Source organism: Peromyscus leucopus, chromosome 10, assembly GCF_004664715.2.
Source record: "Peromyscus leucopus breed LL Stock chromosome 10, UCI_PerLeu_2.1, whole genome shotgun sequence".
In the NCBI taxonomy this organism is placed as follows: domain Eukaryota; kingdom Metazoa; phylum Chordata; class Mammalia; order Rodentia; family Cricetidae; genus Peromyscus; species Peromyscus leucopus.
In genome coordinates, this window is record NC_051071.1 from 24833748 (window position 1) to 24854925 (window position 21178).

The window sequence follows — 21178 nt, forward strand, 5'->3', positions numbered from 1 at the left end:
GGAGCGCTTGCCCAGTAGGGGAAGTGACTCATTCATTCAGTCACAGCTATCTGGCAGAAGGCACCTCTGCCCTGCCCGGCACTGTGACTCCCCCATCCCCCGCTGCCAGCCGGGCCTGCCAGTCCTCTCCTCACTCAGTTCCTAGCTTGGCTTCCCCAGCTAGCTGGCACTCAGGCCAGAGGACAAAAAGGCTTAAGAATGTGGGGGTGGGGTGGGGGTGATCCAGCCCAGCACAAATACTGTTTGCCTCCCACAAGCACCTAGGTTCCTGAGAATGGGCAGTAACAGAATTGCCTATGATCCTGCTCCTGGGAAGACTTAAGGTCTCTCCAGTTTATTTCAAAGAATCTACAAGTGAAGCCCGATTTCAAGTACCAAGGACTTCTCAGTCACAAACTCTGCAAAGGACTGAGCCTGAACACAAAATTGTGTCCGCCGTTTTCCATGCCTACACTCGGAAACCAGCATCATCAAAGACTGTGGCAGAGAGCAAAACCTTCAGAGCTCCAAGAGCTACCTCAGCTGTCTGGGTGAGGCAGAAAAACCCAAGGCTCAAGGTGTGGGCCAGTGGATCCCCAGGGCCTTGGCGCATCTCCGTGTAAGCATTGACATTAATAAGCAAAGGAGGGGGCCTAAAAAGGCCAGGCAGCACCATAGAATGACGCCCCCCTTACTGTTAATGACAAAACCTGAGGACAAATTCCAACTGCCCACAGTCACCCAAAGCTAATACTATTTCAGAGAATAACCAGGGTATGCCCCTCAACTTCTGCCTTTTCCCATTCCTAGTCCAGATGCTGGTGCCAGCTGCGCCTCCAGTGCGTGTAAAGATGGGCGTGAGAACAGCCTGAGCTCCCGCACCAGAAGAGGAACTTTCTCCCAGGAAATGATTCTGTTACCTTACCCCACCACTAAATCTACATATGCGCATTTACAGGCTTTTGTGTCCGATTTCCTGTCAATTGTAATTCTAGTACAAGCAAAAGAGGAAGAAAGGGTCCCCACCCCCACCCCTGCTTTCTATCGAACTCAGGTTCAAATATAAATAAAATTATTTGCCTTTTTTTTTCTTTTTAACAAATTTCTGTCTCTCTGCTTATCACCTAAGTTTCACACAGCAAACTAGAGATTCTGGTTACAGTCTGTATCCAGCACCTATGCAAGCTTTTTAGAGCCCTACTCCAGGACAGAAAGTCCCCTCTCCGTGAGCTAGTTTCTAGAATACCCCTCATTGAGGGCAGACATTTTCAAACAGCCAGCTGGCCGCATTAGGTGGGGCCACAGCCGGTAACAGCCAGCGTTTTTATTGTTAGTGGGAGTCAAAGGAAAAGCTCCCTCTGCTTTGCGTGCAGAAGGACACGTACTGCTGTGTCACACAAAGTAACAGGCTGTCCACAGCTGAAGGTAAGACTACTATCTTACTCAGTCACACCCTGCCCCCTCCCGCAGCTCAGAGCGGCTCGGAGCTCCAGCCCTGGGGACTTCTTGCCAACCTCATGAGGCACGAAATTCCATGGCCTCCTGTCCTCCCGATGACTGGCCCTTCGATGGAATCCAAATAACTAAGGCGCCCTTAGTAAGGGCTGCATATTTGAAGGTGAAGACTGCCCATAGCTTCGGAGAAACAGGGATGATGGAGTCTCCAGGGAAACTTGATGAATTGTGCTCAGAAATGGGACGGATGCTGGTGGTTGCCTTGCACCAGGTTATTGATTTTTTGGGAAATCTGACTGGCAAGGTGTGGCATTTCCCAGGTGGGATGTCTGGGAGATTCACCTAGCCCTGGAGCACTTGGTGAAGCTGCATCTGCGAGTTGTTGGAACACTGCTGGGTTCAGTTTGCTTACTACAAGGGAACAAAGCTGTTCTGAGAGGTGGTGGGCTGGGATGCACTTTTCTATGTATGCTATAAGGAGTGAGTCCTTACCAGATTATATCCTCTAACTCTGGATCGTAAGTGAGAATTCAGTGCCCATGAGATACTTCTTTAGGCCGGGTGGTGGTTTAATCCCAACACAAGAGGCAGAGGCAGCTGGATGTCTGTAAGTTCGAGACCAGGCTGAGATCTACAAATCAAGTCCCAGGACAACTTGGCTACATAGAGAAACACAGTCTTTTTGAAAATACAGGTTTTAAAAAATGCTGGGTGTAGTGGGGCACATCTTTAGTACCAGCTCTCAAAAGACAGAGGCAGGTGGAGTTCACACCAATTTTTATCATCGATAATCTTCAAAGGTATGTTGATAGAAACTAAGGGATTGGTGATTGTGTCTTATCAGGTCAGAAATCAGTTTAGGAAAAGAATTTGGTGTGTCAACACAGGGAACCTACAGCAGGGTCAGGCTCCCTCACATGCCTCCTTCAGCCTGTTGTCATTATCTAAGCAAGACCTGCTTAGGATCGCTTGGAGCTCATTCTGCAGAAGCACTGTTTTATTCATTTAGGTCTGATTAAAGGTCACCTCTAAGAGCCTTCCCGGCCTGGGGTTAGCCTACTGTCCCACCCTTGGAATTCAAACTCTTAGCCCCCCTTTGATTTGTTGATAAAAGTAATTGTGAAGTCACATGAATGATGCAGAGGGGTCCTTGTCCTGTGGCCCTGTCTCCCCCCCCCCATTTCTTCCAATAAAAACATCTCATAAGCAATAGGAGGTTGTCGTCACAGGACCGGAACATCATGCAGGTTGGCTGAGTTTTTCCTGTACTCAGTTTTGTCACATCTGGGATGTCACCACTCAAGACACTAAAGAGTTACATTTACAAAGGACCCCTCATGCCATTTTCTAATATCCATATCCACTTCCCCCCAACCCCCCTCTCCATCCACCACAGACCTGAGCCCGGCATCCATTCTCCTGTCCTTCATTCCTATGAATTTTGTCATTGCAAAAAAGAAAACATTGCATTCTCAGAAACTACCTAACTTGTCAGAACGAACTTTTTTCACCTGACTTACTTCACTAGAGCTTGCCGGCCCAAATGAGCTCAAGGAGTCCTTTCCTCTTCATTTCAGAGCGGTATTCCACCGTGGAAGGAAACATAACTGCTGAGCCGGTTCCTTCCTGTTAAAGGGAAGCTGAACAGTTGTCATTTGGAGAACATTAGGAGTAAAGCTGGCAAACAGGACATAACGGCACACACCTTCAGTCCCAGCACTCCCACGGCAGAGCAGGAGGATCTCAATGAGTTCAAGACCAGCCAGCCTGGTCTACACAGACAGTGAGATCCAGGACAGCCAGAGCTACCTAGATAGACCCTGTCTCAACAAAACAAAACAAACAAGAAAGAATGATGCTGGCATAACATTCCGAATCCCTGTTTTGTGTCTGAAAATAAGCTCTCCTTGCTCTGGGATGGATGGGAATGTGACTGCTGCCTTGTACTGTAAGTGATGCATAGTCTGAGAGTGGACTGTTTTCAACCCTACCAACAATACCTGGACCATCCAGTTTCTCCACACCTCAGCAGCATTCCATGTTGTCATCACCATTTCATCCAGATCAGTGGGTGTGCCACAATGTCTTATCCTGGTTCAACCTGCACTTCCGTAATGGCAGAGGACAGATGCTAGGCATCTCCTAATGTGCTTGGGGACATCTGATTTTTTTTCTCTCCAGTGAAATATTTGTTCCTATCTTTTCCCGTTTTCTGATTGTATGTTTTAGGTTTTCTCTTTATTCTTGTTGAGATTTGAGGGTTCATTCTATATCCTAGCTGTGAATTCTGTATTTGATCTGATGCTTGCAAATACTTCCTCCCAGTGGGTGGCTTACTGTTTTATCCTCTTTTAACAAACTGTCACAAAGCAAAACATTTTGTCAGCATTTGAGCTCATTTTATTTTGTCCCACTATGAATGATATTTTCGTTAGCAATCTAACAACGCTTTTCCTATCTCTGAGAATTATGCACCATATGTTTTTCTGAAACTTTTTTTCCCCTGGATCTCACTCTGTAGACCAGGCTGGCCTCGAACTCACAAAGATCCCCCTGCCTCTGCCTCCCTAGTTCTGGGATTAAAGGTGTGTGCCACCACCACCCAGCGTTTTTCTGAAACTTTAATAGCTGTATAATTAACATCTAGGTTCATGGTCCATTTTCAGGTGTGATGACTATGTGAAGATTGTGGGCTGTCTGTCTGTTTTGCCTGTGGCAATCCAGCACCATTTGTTGGAAAGGCTGTCCTTTCTTTGTGGGATTGTTGGACATCTAACGGAACTTAGTTAAGATACTTTTGTGCAGCTATGGGGGGAGGGGTCCCCTCCAATAGCAAAAGTCTCTTCCCACTCGCAATACTGTGTCCTTTCCACTCCCCTCTCCGCTACAACTTAACACTGGGAAATGGGTTTCCTAGCTGCCTCTTCCTTAGGTTTTTGGTTTTTATCTTTTCTAGTGGATAAGCCATGTTAATTTCCCAATGACATTGTCTATTTGTCGAAACCTATACCAGGGTTTTGAGAGGGACTGTGTCAAACTTTGGTCACTTTGAGTGGTACCCGAGACCTTTGGTTTCTTGAGTTCTCTTTGTAGAGCAGATCCACAGCTGCCCACCTTGTCCACTTAGCAAGAATCTTGCTGAGTTGATATTATGTTTAGTTATGATTTGAGTGTGTCCACATTCTGTAAGCTTGTCCCTAGTGTAGTGATGTTGAGGTAGTGGAACCTTTGAGAGGTAGTGCCTGCCCTCAGGAGGGGTGACGATGATCTACAGAACAGATTTGTTCTAAGAACAAGTGTACTCATTTCTCGAAACCCCCAGAGACCACCAAGGAGCCGGTTTCCGATGAAAGCACATAAAGGGTCCTTTTATTGTCAGGGTCAACCTGGGCCAGTGCATGGCAGGTGGAAGGAAATGTGGCGGCGGCCATGAGCCCAGGTGTAGAGAGTTTTTATAGGGAAAAACCACAAGCTGGGAATTACATGCTTGGGATTGGGTAGAAAGGATATGAGGCAAAGTGATTTTTTGAAACTATTGGTCTAGACTTTCAGCCGAAGCCACATTTGAAGCTATTAGATTGTACTTTTGGCGGGAAACCACAGCCCACTGAACAGGATTATCTGGACTGCTCAGCAGGATTATCTAGATAGCTTCAAGGGCCATAAACCGCAGACAGAATGTCTGCAGGAGCGTGCTGCTCTGTATCTGTTCACGTTGTCATGGCACATTCCTGAGGTCCTTTCTGGAACTGAGTACAGCAGGTGGTCTGTGATGGTGGCCTTCCTCTAAGATGAGGTCTGTATTGCCTTCACACAAGCTGTTTCAAAGCTCATTGGCCCACCTGACCACCTCTCTTGCATTCTCTTTCACCACGCATGCCCTTCTTCATTCTCCTCTACCTTTGTAAAGGTATTCACCATGAGAACTTCACCAAAGCCAAGCAAATGCAGGTATCCTTCTGGGAACATAAACTAGATAAACCATTTTTTGTTTTTTGTTTTTTGTTTTCTTTACAAAGTACTTAGCTCTAAGTATTGCTATTGTGAGAGCCAAGGTTATGTTTTAATTTTTAATTACTGTGCCTAAGAGATCTATGAAATAAAAATGCCTCTAACCTGTAAGTCCCTTGCCCAGGGACAGATCCTGAAATGCTGGAGGCTGTTGTTTATGGGAGATAACAAGCCTTATTGTCACTTCCCTAAACAAGTTTGTTTGACTCAACTGCACTGAACGTGCTTGATCACATGTAGGTTGGAGGTAGGTGGGCAGGAAATAAGTGGGGATGTACACTTACTTACCCTTGATTGAATATAGGTGGGAGGTAGGCAGGCAAGAAGTACATCAGGATATATACTTGCTGATTGGACCTGATGTGGGTTGCCTTTTTAGGCTTCTGCAAAATGTGAATCGTCACCATTTTTTTTTTATTTATTTTTTATTTTTATTTATTTATTTATTTATTTTTTTGAGAACCAAGGAATGGACCTGGCCAGAGTCCATCATACTGGCCAGTATTTAAAGTTTGCTTCAGATTTGGCTCAAAGATTGTGGTAGTGCTCTTATTCTCAACGGGTGGGATTAACACTATGTTAGATAAAATGTACAAATGTAGTTAGTTAGTCAAAGTCCCCAGTTCTTAATACCTGATCAGATTCCTCATCCCTCACCTTTATGTCTTATCCCCTTGGTCTTTCTTTAGTTCAAATCCTGCTGATCCAGTTTATTCAGAATTCAAAAAAGTCTTGACATTTTTCTCTTATTTTCTATCCATGAGCCCTGGGCTTATTATGCCTTGGTTATAAATTCCCACTGTCCTTGTCTCTCTCTGTCACTGCAAAACCTCGTGGAATGGGTTCCTATATCTATTATAATCCTGGTAAAGTCTCCTTACACTTTATAACAAGAATCATGAGTAATTTGTTTCGTTAACAAATGACATCTTTGCTCTACTGAGTTTTTTGATCAAGAAATGTAGCTGGCCTGTCTATTCATAAAAATGGTTTTTGTAATTTCTTTCACCTGCCTGCTGTAATTTTCAGCAGACACATCAAGTAAGTGTTTTGTTGTGTATATGCCCATTATCTTAGGTGCAATTATGAATAGTACCACGTTTTTAAATTTGTTTCTTTGTGTTCATTGTTACATGCAAGTAATTTATTTTTATGTACTAGTCTTGCTATAATTTAGATCTAAATGGCCCCCAAAGGCCCATGTGTAAGATTCCTCGTCTCCAGTAAAACACTATTGGAACCATAAGTAATAGCTTTCTCTGCCCCACCTACCCCCCATAATAAGTTTCTCCAATGACTGAAGTAGGCCAGATCAAGCTGAATTGAAAAAGAATAACAACGGGTTTATCTGAGCAAAGGTGAGTTCTCCAGTCTCAGAGATTGAGGCAAGAGAAGCTGCATCCCCCTCCCCTCAAACTAAAGCAGAGATACTCTATAGGTTGTAGGCAAGGGGTGATGATGTATCCACCACAAGCTGGATTGTGACCAAGTACGGTCAAAAGCTGACCACTTAGGTGGGAACTGGGGCTGCTGGTGGCAACAGGGGAGGAAGTTGCAATAGTCACCTAGAATGCAGAAGTGGGCTTTTGACACCTTTTCTTTGTTAGGAGACTCACTTGAGTGGGGGGGGGGTTGGGGAGTGGGGGGGGTGGAGGGGGATGGGAACAAGCTAGAAGTGTCAACTGAACAGTAAGTGAAGTATGGTCTTGTTCTTTAAATGTGTGCCTTTCTTACACAGGCTATGTGTATCTTCTTGCTCTTCACTCTTGACTAGTCTTGCTAAATGGTTGTTTATTTTATTAACCTATTTTTGGTTATGAGCCTAGGCTTTAATGGCTGAGCCATCTCTCCAGCCCTTCTTAGCCTATTTTTAAAAAGCAAGCATTGCATTTACTCCATTGTTTTCTTATTTTTAATGTTATTGACTTCAGTTCTGATTTTTCTGTTTTAAATACAGGACCCAAGCAGGCCTCAATTTTTTTTGGGGGGGGCGGGGTTGAGACAGGGTTCAGGGTTTCTCTGTATAGTTCTTGGTGCCTGTCCTAAATCAGGCTGGCCTTGAACTCACAGAGATCTGCCTGGCTCTGCCTCCCCAGCTCCCCAGTGCTGGGATTAAAGGCGTATGCCACTGCCGCCCAGCAGGCCTCAAATTCTTGGTCCTCCTGCCTCAGCCTCAAAAGCACTGGGCTGTGTGTGGTTTCTATGATCTTTATTGTTTCTGTCCTCCTTCTTGATCTGGGTTTATTTCACTATTCTTGTGACATTTCTTTAGATTGAAACCTAATCATGTAAAGCCTTTCTTAGTTTCTAATATAAGAAATAAGTGCTACAAATTTTACTTTCAATATAACTTTAGCTGCATCTGCACATTTTAACATAGTATATTTTCAAACTGAACTTGGAGTTACTTTTTTTTTTTTAATTTGTTTTGGGGAGTGGGGTTCTCTTCTTCTTCTTCTTCTTCTTCTTCTTCTTCTTCTTCTTCTTCTTCTTCTCCTCCTTCTTCTTCTTCTTCTGTTTGTTTGTTTTGGTTTTTTGAGACATGGTTTCTTTGTGTAGCCTTGACTATCTTAGAACTAGCTCTGTAGACCAGGCTAGCCTCAACCTCACAAAGAGACATGCACTATCTCCACCTGGCTGACTGAACTTGGAGTTTCTTAAAAACACCAAATACTTGGATTGTTGGTTTTGGGGTGTGTGTGTGTTTTGGTTTTTTGAGACAGGATTTCTCTGTGTAGCCCTGGCTGTCCTGAAACTTACTTCGTGAACCAGGCTGACCTGGAAACTCAGAGATCTCCCTGTTTGTGCCTAGAAAGTGCTGGGATTAAAAGTGTGTGCCACCATGCCCTGCTAGCGTGTACGCGTGTTCTAATCCATCTGACAACCTGTCTCTTGATCAGTAAGTATGTCTAACTATAAGGTAATCCTCACAACGTTAATGATTAATCTATTATTTTATTATTGTGTTCATCTGTAGCATCTGCTTTTCTTTCCTTTTCTTGGGCCACATGCTGTCCCTCCTGGCAGTCGTCAGAAGGGCCTTCGTCCAGGCAGAAAGGAGACCACATCCACTGCGTATGCTGCTCGCCAACCCCTTTGCCCTGTTCACCCGATGCTTCAGTCAAACAGTGACTTAGACATTTCTATGAAGGTCTTTGGAGATGTGATTAAACTAGAATCAGTTGACTTTCAGTCATGGAGGTCATCATAAGTAATTTTGTTGGACAGTTAGTTCTTTTTTTAGTTTATATGGGAACTTCCCTAGTTTTATGGTTGCCCCAGATTACACTCCCCCCGGAAATGAATCAAGTTTCTCTTTCTCTACATCTACATTAGTAGTTACTGTCTTGTTTTCTTGATGTTAACCCTTCTGACTGGGGTGACTGAGATTGTCAAAGCAGTTTTAATTTGCACTTCCCTGAAGGCCAAACATATGAAAGATTCTTTATAGTTATTGGCTACTTCTGTTTCTTCTTTTGAGACTCTGTTCAATTCATTAGTCCATTTGTTGATCTGAAAATGTTGGGAAGTTTAACTTCTGACATTCTTTCTATAACCTTTGGAAAAGAATATTCTTGGTATTGTACAAAAAGATACATGGCCAAAGCAAAAGTAACTAATGAAGCAGGGTGATTTCCTTAAGAGGGAACGCCACCACACAAGCAGGCTCACCAGAAGGGGCGGTCACATGATTTTTATTCTAACAGGTTTACAAGCTGACATGATCGGCTAAGTCATAATGGGTAATGAAAGCGAAGGTATCTAGGGGTTGAACAAATAGGTATGTACATAAGGATTTCACATTCTGGGAGAAGATATGTGGAATATTGGTCCTTGTCAAGCTAGCCTTTTTTTGATTGAAAAAAAAAATGTTTCTCACAATTCTCTCCTCTTTTTCATACATTTTTCACTTTTTTCTTGAAACTCGGCAGCATATGCTGACTATCTGAAGCCTCTAGTAACTGTAACTTGTTGTTATGGTAAGTGACTGGAAGCACTTACGGTTACTATTTGGTGAGAGCAGTCCCAACAAGCCTCTGATGATCCCTGACACAATGACCAATCTCTTTAGCATGACTTAAAATTATGCTTATGTTCTAGGGATGGTTCCTTACCCGGGCAATTGACCTGGCCCAACTGAATGTTAGGTCTCCACTCTGACCGGAGATTCAATTCTCTTGAACAGATGGAGTTTTCTCTTATGAAGCTTATGTTGTTATTCTAATATCCCCACCCCACCAATGAAGACAGAACCCTAAAATCACTTAGGAACCAGATCCAAGAACAGATCCACTGAGCACCTCTGACATCTCTGGCATCTGACAAGGATGAGGATGCTGAGAAGCCCATGTGCCTTAGCCAGGCTTCCTATTGCTGTGAAGAGACACCATGGCCACAGCAACTTATAAATGAAAACATTTAACTGGTGCTGGCTTACAGTTCAGAAGTTTTGTCTATTATAAATATGGCAGGGAGCACGGCAGTGCACAGGTAGACATGGTGCTGGAGAAGGAGCTGAGAGTTCTACATCTTGATCCACAAGCCACAGGAAGTGAACTGGGTACCACACTGTGTGTATCTTGAGCATATAAGACCTCAAAGCCCACCCCCATAGTGACACATTTCTTCCAACAAGGCCACACCTCCTAATAGTGTCACTCTCTATAGGCAAGCATTCAAACACATGAATCTAACATTGAGTCTATGGGGGCCATACCTATTCAAACCACCACACCATGGATATTTCTAGTTTTTCACCCAAAATAAGTAAATAAGTAAACTGGTTACTTTTCATTGTGATCTTTAGCCTAAACTGCCTAGCCAATTTTTATTTCCTGTTTTTTAACCCCAACCCCCAACCCTAAGAGGATAACTCTAACTGCTAATATGGAATTTAAGTGATGACTGACCTTGCTACTTCAAGCTTAATGGGGATATCAAGTATGGCAGTTGGGTACCCCTCCCATGGACCTATCTAAAAGACCCCAAAAGTCCATCAGCAATTTTATTTATATAATAGCTGAGCATAGGGAGGAAAGGAATTCCTTGACTGATTTCTAGAAACAGATGTGAGGGAGAAGGAAAGGCAAGAGTTTTTAGTATGATAAACTAGGAAGAAAACCAGGAAAAGCCAGCACACAGGATATTTGTTACATGTCGAGACCAACATCCGTTAGAATCTCTTCATGGACTCAGAAGGGTATTCATCTACTGGGCTCTTCCTTGTTTTTTCATTTTTGCCTCCAAGGCTGGTATTCCAGAGGGATAAACTCAAAATCTGCTTCTAGGCCCTTTGATAGCTCTTGAAGTGGGTAGGATCAGTATGGGGTCCCTCTCAGATGACTTCTAGAGAGGGAGAAAGAAGATATTTGGCCAACGTTTAATTTGTAGGTTAAAACAATAGTGGTTTGCCAGGCGGTGGGGACACATGCCTTTAATCCCAGCACTTGGGAGGCAGAACCAGGCAGAACTCTGTGTTTGAGGCCAGCCTGGTCTACAGAGTGAGAGCCAGGAGAGGCACCAAAACTACACAGAGAAACCCTATCTTAGAAAAAAAAAAAAATAGTGGTTCTCTCTTTCTTGACTGTAGGCACTTGTCTCAGTGAGCCAAAGTCTGAAATCTTCTGCCTAGGCAGTACTTTTCTCATGAAGAAGAAAATTATTAGTGAGAAATACTTGTCTAAATAGCATCCCATAAGCATTTAAGCTTGATGGGTGAGAGAACAATCCCTTGAACTGTTAAAGAAATAGTCCAGTCATTTTGATCTTCTCTTATACTTTCCTGTTGTATATTTAAGACCATGTTGATAGCCAAAATTAACTCTCTCCTACTCTTTCCCTCCTATCAAGGCTAGCTGAGTATCTGGTCCTGATGGATCACCTGGGCTTAGGAAGAACCTCTGGCTCCTCCAGCCTTCCTTTTTAGCAGCCACTTCATCTATGTGCAGTTAATGCAAAGGCCTTGCTTGACTACAGCTTTGCTTGGAAAACATGGAAGAAAATTTCCCCCTGTGATGACTCTCCTCTTTGTAAACTGGACACTAATTAAAGTTCAGTTGGTGGTGTCTCCATGGCCTCCCCAAACAAGAGTACAGGTGACTCCCCACAGTTACAGGCCATTCAAGATATCCCGCCACAGTTCCTGAAACCTAGTTGACCTTAAAGCATCAGGAACAAAATACTGATCCTTCTTTAATCTCCCTGACTCTCTCAGTATAGGCCTCTAAGTATGAGTATTAAATGCCCAGAAGGTCAGTTACACCAGTCTGGTTTCTTTTAACTACTGTGCAATATTTATATAAAGCTAGGGCAAAAGTCTAATACTTTAAAAGAGCTTGGTTATGATGAGCAGACCAATAACTTCACTGGGTCAAGCAAAGGCTCGACATCAAATCTATTCAACATTGGCCTTGGACATTTTTATATCATGTACATAAACTCTCATCTTTTACATACCTTATATAACTTGATATATAAGACCATTGTAACTTGCTTAAGCTTTACACCTATCTTTTCCATCTGGAAAAACATTTTCACACACAAATCTTTTCCTAAAAATTGTTATGTATGTGACATTTTGTTTGTGTTCTGATAAATAAAGCTTGCCTGGAGATCAGAGGGCAGAGCTAGCCAGTAGTTAACCATAGAGGCCAGGCAGTGGTGGCACACACCTTTAATCCCAGCTCTTGGGAGGAGGAAGCAGGAAGATCAGGAGTTCAAGGCCACCCTGGGCTACATGAGATTGATCCAGTCTAAAAGAGAAACTACTGTTCCCAGGGTTCCCCAAAGACAAACAAGAGACTGATGCAAATGCAAGAGCAAACAGTTTTTTTATTTTTGAGTTTAAACCCGGGTCTCTCCATCCATCTGATGCAGCAGCTGAGCAGGAGAGACCCCAAGTAGCAATCAAAGCAGGGCTTTTATAATGGTTAGGGTACGGGATCTGGGGGAATCCCAACTCTATATAGTTACAAGCTCAGGATTGGTCCTTACTTTAGGTTAGAGATGCTTGGTTTGAGCTGATTGGAGAGTTGCAGCTGCAAGGAACTTTAGCAATTTATGTCATCAGCAGACCCATTGTCTCTGACAATAAGACATCCCATTTCTTATCTGCAGGAAACTTGCTCCCTCTAACAGCTATGGTATGTAATCCATCATATCCTTTAGGTTATGGCAGGAAATGTCTGGAACTCATTCTTTATGTGGTTCTTAATTGTCTGGATCTAGGGGCAGCTGTGGTGATACTGTGTTCCCCAATATATCGTGTACCCTAATAAATTTATCTGGGGTCAGAGAACAGAACAGCCACTAGACAGACATAGAGGCCAGAAAATGGTGGCACTCACACCTTTACTCCTAGCCTTCTGGTAGAAGAGATCCATCCGGATCTCTGTGAGTTCAAGGCCACACTGGAAACACCAAGGTATGGTGACTCCCGCCTTTAATCCCAGGAAGTGATGGCAGAAAGCGGAAAGGTATATAAGGTGTGAGGACCAGGAACTAGAGGCTGGTTAAGCTTTCAGGCTTTTGAGCAGCAGTTCAGCTGAGATTCGTTCTAGATGAGGACACAGAGGCTTCCAGTCTGAGGAAACAGGATCAGCTGAGGAATTGGCAAGGTGAGGTGGCTGTGGCTTGTTCTGCTTCTCTGATCTTCCAGCATTCACCCCAAAACCTGGCCCCAGGTTTTGTTTTTATTAATTAGACCTGTTAAGATTCGTGCTACAGGCAGCAATCCTCTGGTGGGTTTCCCAGGGCCTGCTGCTCCCAGTCTGACCCTTCTCTAAGATGGATGCAACTCTGTCATCCTCTCAAACAGAGCCAGGTGATGGTGGTGCACACCTTTAATCCCAGCACTAGGGAGGTGGAGACAGGAATATAAGGCAGAAGGAGACAAGATCTTGAGACCCCACTCAGTCTGAGGATTCCTAGAGACAGGATACCCCATTCGGTCTGAGATTTCATAGAGGTAAGATGTCTCTAAGTGGCAGCTGCTCCGATCTTTCACCCTACTATCTGACTCTGGGTTTTTATTTAATAAGACTAACTAGGGTCACCCTTCAAAAAGTATTTCCATTTCTATATTCTTACAATATTTTCTTCTACTTACTGGTTTTCTTCATACTGTGAGACACGGGAACATTAACAAATAAATTTGCCATCTGTTGTGAGAATTATATCCCTAAGGGAGGCTAAGAAATGTCAATCCCCTCCTCATAAGGTTTCAATGACAAGCTGAGGTTTTATTTCACCAAATTCATCCTGGGAAAGTGCGGTAGTACTTTCTCATCAGGCTCCTAGGCTCCCAGATAACGACAAAGAGACTTACAGCCTTAGCTTAGGCTTGTCCCACTACCTCTTATAATTTAAATTAACTTAATTTTATTGATCTACATTCTGCCGCGTGGCTTTTACCTGTTTCCTATTCTGTACGTCCAACTTGTTCTGCATCTGGCTGATGTCATCTCCTCTCCTCTCTTCTTCCCAGAGTTCCCCTCTCTCTCCCTGGAAATCCCACCTACCCTCTCCTGCCTAGCTATTGACCATTCAGCTCTTTATCAAACCAATCAGAAGGTGCCTTAGGCAGAGACACATCTTTACAGTATACAAAAATATTGTCCCACAACAGGAAAGCAAAGAGTTCACTGAGCTTAATTTTTAGAGCACAGATGAGGGGTCACTGACAGGAGAGGGGTAACCAGAAAACAGCTGCCCCAGAAAGTCTCCACCCAGGAGAGATGACAGCTTCCCCACAGCGGCATAGCTGAAGCCCCTCTTCCGAGTCTCCGCCCTGCCTCCCCCCCCCATACTCTAGCTCTTCTCCAAGCCCTTGAGGCCATATGGAATTAGGACAGAATTACTTACAACCATCTGGGATGAATGACTGGACACTCAGATGGGTGTCCCCCTGTGCTTCCTCCCCCCTTCTTCTGTGAAGGGACACCAACAGTCAACAAGCCCAGCTGTGATGATCTTTTATAAGCAGGCATAGCTAGACTAATGGAGATGGCCGTCCTTTGGTGTGGAGGATACTGTTGAATCCAAACTACACACACAGGATAATGTAACAAATTAATATTACCTGGCTACAAACTACTAAACCATGATGCTTTATAAGTAAATTACCTGGTAAACCTTAGAGATAGAGAAAACACAAAATAGTAGCAGATAGAGAAGCAACAATATATAGTGAATCATCAAACTGATGTTTATAACATCCAGCAGAACTCAGCCAAGGAACCCCTGTTAAAACCGTGACACTGGAGTTATTATTGAGATAATTTTTATTAGGGAGAAGGTCCTCTCTATACTTTCTATAGACTGATTGTCCAGTCTTTTACTTTACTTATTTATTTTTTATTTAGTAGCAGTAATCTAGAGAATATGGAACACAGAAAACACACAGAAAGGTACCTGGAAAGAGATAGCATCAATCTGTCCTTTTTTGTTATTTTGTCTATATTGCCGTAACTGGAAAGTCAAAACAAATCAGGGATACCCAGAGCTTGGTGGTGAAGAAATAAAAGCAGATAATGAGCATGGAGTGAAGGAAAGAATATTTTATCTTAGAGAAAGACAGGCTTGGAGATGGCGGGCAGAAGAGCAGGTGTCAAGACTCAGTGGAGCCTCCCACTTAAGCAGGCTGATCCCGCTTCATCTCTGGTTATCGCAGCTGCCCACAAGCATCAGCTTGCCTAGCACCTGGCAATCCATCCATTGGGTCCTGATGGGTTCTGTGCTTTCTCTGGGCCACTGCAAATTCACATGAGCTTCCCAGGTCTATCCATTTTAAAGTGTTAACTTCCATAGCTGACTAGTATTGGGAGCACATGGCTGGGAAAAACGCTGTCTCCTCTAGCAACCAATAAATACATCATGCAAAACAACTGTCAAAAACTACAAGCAGCTGGGCGGTGGTGGCGCACGCCTTTAATCCCAGCACTGGGAGGCAGAGGCAGGCGGATCTTTGTGAGTTCAAGGCCAGCCTTGTCTACAGAGTGAGATCCAGGAAAGGTGCAAAGCTACACAGAGAAACCCTGTCTTGAAAAAAAAACAAAAAACAAACAAACAAAAAAAACAAGCAAACATTTTAACAAAAGAAACACCATGGAAGTCTGGTCACTTGTCAATAGCACCTGTGTTGGAGTTTCCTCTGGGTCTCCCAGTTCCGAGGTCAATTAGACATCTAGGAAGTTCACAAGCCTGGGGCATGTGAATGAATGCCTGTGGAGCAGGAAATTCTAGGAGTACAGTGATCACTGAGGGCTTAATAATGCTGGAAAATTTTAGGGGTGGGGTGCCACCATTTTGGTTTATGCCATCTGGTTTCATTAACCAAGATGTTAGTAAACTCAGTATGGCCTTCACCCCCTCCCCCCCTCTCTCCCTCCCCCTCCCCCCCCTCTCTTATTTTTTTTCAAGACAGGGTTTCTCTATGTAGCCCTGGCTGCCCTGGAACTTGCTCTGTAGACCAGGCTGGCCTTGAACTCAGAGATCTGCTGCCTCTGTCTCCTGGGTGCTGGGATTAAAGGCAAAAACCACCATGTCTGGGGGCCTTTGCCATCCTAATGTCACTAACGAAGATGGTGACCACGTCTCATACCTGCTGCCATCTTGATGTGATTGTTCTGGTGGAAGCTCCACCTCAGCCCCTGGCACCCTGGCATCCATAGACCCAAAGTGTTCTGGTGGAAGGCCCATCTCTCTGCCCAGACCCTGGCCCTCAGAAAGTCCCGTCAGCTCCTCCCCCAGAGATGCTCAAGACCACTCCCACAAGGTATTTAAACTGCCCCCAGAAAACAGACCCATGGTTTTTTAGTCTCTCGTCCCTCTCTGGGGGGCCAGAGAATCACCCAAGAACGCTTTACCCATTAAACGGGGGCTTTTTCTAATTCAATCTGATTTGGATTGCTGCATTGGCAAAGAGGGCTATCAGGGTGCAAAAACCTCAGTGGTCACCAGCCCAGAGTGAGAAGGCCATATGGTTATTTGTGGCAAGTTCAGTTCTGTGATAACATGAGCCACCTCCCATTAAATGTGAAGTCGCCCCCTTTTCGTTCCATTTTTTTTTTTTGTTTATTTGTTTTTTTGAGACAGAGTTTCTTTGTATAGTCTTGTCTTTAGAACTAGCTCTATAGACCAGGCTGCTTCAAATTCACAGAGATCCAGGAGTGCTGGGATTAAAAGTGTGGACACCGATGCCTATTTTTTGTTTTTGTTTTGTTTTTCCTTTTCTTTATATATGTATATAAAATTCTGAGTTAGGTATCACATATAAGGAGGAGACAATATATGTGACCTGGGCACATAGGCTTGACAAGGCCAAGCAAAGAGACAGAGGAATGAATCTCATGGTCTGTAACAGTGAGTGCCAAGGGCTAGTCCCTGGATCTCATTTTGATCTCTGCTTGACTACTGTGCATAAGCTCTTGCTTACACACAGGGAAAGGACCTCAGGAGGGAGGTACCAGGAGCAGAGAGCACATGGAGACACTAGGAAGGAGAAAGTGACCTGGCTGTCATGTTGTCTCAAGTAAGCAGGTTTGGTCTGAAATCAGACAGACCTGTGACCCTCCATGTTGGCTAGAGTTTAAGTCCTGTAGAAAGCAATGTTTGGGGGCGCTAGAGAGCTGGCTCAACAGTTAAGAGCACTGACTGATCTTTCAGAGGACCCCAGTTCAGTCCCCATTACCCAGATGGTGGCTCACAACCATCTGCAGCTCAGTCCCAAGGGATTGTCACTCCCTCTTCTGGTCTCCGGGGGCACTGCACAGACAAACACGAATGCAAAACACCCACACACATACAATAAAAACAAAGGAAAGAAATGTGTATATAAAGAAAGAAACTCGACTCTTAAAAGTAGTTAATCCCCATTTAAAACCTTAGTCGTGTTTCATGTTGCTTCCACCAGTTGGAAAAGTAACCTCACAGAAAAATAGTGTCAGACCTAGCCACACCAAATGGCTGTTTTCCTTCTTGCCGCCAAAGCGCCTCCAAATTCTCCAGACTCTCTGAGAGAACCTCAGTGGAGACAGAAAGCATGAGATTCTGTGCCAGAGAACACAAGGAGTTAAAGTTAGTATTTAGCTCCCACCACATGGCTGTTGGTCACCCTCAGAGCCTGGGGGAAGTGACATCTGAGGTTCTTGCCTGGAGTAGGAAACAAAGAAAGGTTTTGAAGACTTTAATTACTGCTTCAGTCTAGTTGCCTGATACAGGTCTGTTTAAGTTGTTCATGCCGTCTTTATTTAGTTTGATGGGTCATTGTGTTCAGGAATTTAGCAGTTTCTTCTAGATTTTCCAGGTTTGGAGAAAATAAGTTTTCAAAATGTTCCCTCATGATCCTGTGGATTCCACTGAAGTCTGTTATAACAACTTCTTCATCCCTAATTTTTTATTAATTCTAGTTCTTTTGTTTCTTTGATTATCTGTCTAGGGATTTGTCAGTTTTGTTTATCTGACCAAAAGAACCAACTTGGACCTTTTACTTGATTGGTTTCTGCATTTTTCTTTTAGTCTCTATTCCATTAATTTCTACTTTAATCTTTAGTACTTCTTGTCATCTACAGCATTTAGATTTGGCTACTTGTTTTTCTAGAACATTTTCTGGGACATTCTATTATTAGATTATCTCCGATTTTTTTTTTTTAATATAAGCAGCTGTTCCTATACACTTTAGCTATATCTAAGATGTTCTGGTATTGTTTTTATGTTTTCCATTTGATTCTAGAAATTTAAAGTTTTCATTTCTAATTTCTCCTATGACCCATTTATCCAAACATGTATTATTCAGTTTCTAAGTATTTATGCAGTTTCTATGCTATCTCTTGCTATTGATTTATAGTTTTAATTGTTTTGATATTTTTTGGTATTTGATAAGTTTATTTTATGACCTATCTTCTAATCAATTTTTTTTGTTTTTGTTTTTTTGTTTGTTTTTCGAGACAGGGTTTCTCTGTGTAGCTTTGCGTCTTTCCTGGAACTTGCTTTGTAGACCAGGCTGGCCTCGAACTCACAGAGATCCGCCTGCCTCTGCCTCCGGAGTGCTGGGATTAAAGGTGTGTGCCACCACCGCCTGGCTCCTCTAGTCAATTTAAACAATTTAAAAGAATGTTTGTTGTACTCTATATCTATCTATGGCATGATTTAGATCTGAGATTTCTCACTGATTCTAACTGACTCTAAGAATTCTGTCTAAAGATGTGAGTCTCTTATAATTACCATCAAGACCTGTCTGGCCTTTTATGCCTTTCAGTGTTTATTTTATGGAATTAGAAGCCCAAACTTGATGCATAAATATTTATAAACATTATTATAATTTCTCCCTTTCTCCCTTGCCTCTTCTGACTAGTTTTGGCTTTAAGTTTATCAGATATGAAAATAGCTATTCCACCTTGATTATAATCCATTTGCTAAGTCGATTTCCACCTTTTGACCCACAATTTTTTGGATGTCTTTCCAGTAAGGTGTGCTTTTTAAAGATAGTAGATATTTGAGTCTAGGGTGTTTTGTTGTTTTGTTTTAATCCAGGCGGTTAGTCCATGTGTTTTGATTGGTGAGCTGAGGTCTTTTGCATTTAAGGTTGTTGTAGAGGGAGTTTGCTGTCTCTTTCTGCTTTTGTTAGCTATTGTTCTGGTTGATTGGATTCATGGTGATTCTTTCCTTCTACTAGCAATAGGGGTTTATGGTTGACTGTATTAGATGGTATAAATTCTTTCTCATTGTTGTTCATCCATTGCTGTCATGAGACTTTTCCCCTTGAATTTTGTGAATGAGACTTTTTTCTTTCCTGTGCATATGGTGAATATTTAAGTATTTTCTGCAGTCCATGCTTAGTTATCATGCATTGCACCTTAATTGTTGCTTGCCTTGAAATGCTCTTCTCTATTTTTAAAAGATAACTTTGCTGGGTATACCGATCTTGGTTCACAGTTATTTACTTTCAGGGCTTTGAATACAACATTCCATGTTTCCCTGGCTTTTAGGAATATTGATGAGAGACCTGATATTACTTGGATGTTTGTGCTTTGGGGGGGGGGGTGTCCTCATTCTTAAACATTTTACTGATCCCTTCCCCCCATCCTCTATATTTACTTTGGTTGTTATTGTTGTTTTTTATCTTTTCTTTTCATTTATTTTTTTAACCCTAGAATGTTTATTACAAAGGTAAACCCTGAACCGTGAGATAGGCTCATTGGTAGGATTTCTGGTATCCAGTACAGGCACTGGGACCTCTGAATTTTTTGCATTCACAGCACTGGATTGAGGATATCTTTGATCACCTTCTTTGAGACCTCATCCACTTACTTTTGGTAAAAAAGGACTGTCTTATAAGCATAAATTTGGGCCACATTGACCGCCACCTTTCAGGGACCCGGATGTCCACACTAGCAAATCACTCCTTGCCTGGCAGCAGAACTGGCTACAGTAATTTGGACTGTAGCGTGCAGGGTTTGATCATCTCCAGGGAACATCCTTGCCCCCCCCCACCCCCGCCCATCTCCCCCACCCCCCACCCCCGTGGCTGTTTTCTTACGTCACTGGAAAAGGCTGGTGTTGTGTTTTGTTTTGTTTTTATTAGACAGGGTTTCAGCGTGTAGCCTGGAACTTATAAGTCAGGCTATATTCAAACTCACAGAGATCCCTCTGCTTCTACACACTGAATGCTGGGATTAAAGGTGTGTGTATTATTGTGCTTAGCAGCCCCTGCCATATTTACTTTAAAATTTCTATTTTTGCTATTTTTGCAAATGAATTATGTATATGTGTGTGGATCTCTGTGTGGGTATGTGCATATGAGAGCGGGTGCCTGTAGGGTTCAGAAGGGGGCAGTGAGTCCCCTGGAGCTGGAGTTACGGTATGAGCTGCCTGACGTGGGTGTATCCTCTACCAGAGCACCCAGTCTTTGTTAACTCCCGAGTCCATTTCTCCAGCCTCTATTTTACCTTTAGTAAGCCTCATGACAGAACACTTTGTTTGATCTTATAAGTTATTAGATCATTTTGGCCTAGAGAAATTGACCAAAATGTTTATAGTAAAATATTATCATTTAACTAAAATGTTGTGATATCGTTATAGCTTTCCTAGCACATGGTGAGCCCTTTTAAACATGTGATCTGAGTCCTTTATTTCTGAAGGATTTTTTTTTTTTTTTTTTTTTTTTTTAGTTACAGTTGCTAAATATTAGTTCCATTCTGGTTTTTGTTTGTTGTTTGGTTGGTTTTTTGTTTTTGGTTGTTGGTTTTTTTTGTTTGTTTGTTTTTGTTTTTTGGCTTTTCTTCTTCGGGGAATCTGATTATATGTTCAACTCACATGTAATTTCAATTTCAATTCCCTTCTTTGCCTGCTTTGTTCAATGCCCTGTATTCAATTTTCATTAGAATCTAATTTCCCTTGTGGACCTTTAAATATAGCCTTTAGCTCTTAAATTCTTTTTGATTCTTTTTCTTCCAGACATTGGATCAACTCATTTCACTCACTTTGGGGGGAGGGAGGCTGTTATTTCTAGTTTTAGTTGTCACTTGCGTGCATTTTTAATTTTCCAAATGTGCAAAAGAAGAGTGTTTGAACGGAGATTTCTTCTCTTTGCTAGTTTGTAGAGGGCAGCTTCTCATTTAATGTTTGCCTTACTGTCTTCCCTGTGAGGACCTCCATGTGCCTCGGTGTGCCTACTGCGTGAGCTTGGGACGTGCCTTCATGTGCAGAAGGGAGACGCACAGTTTCTTCACAGCAT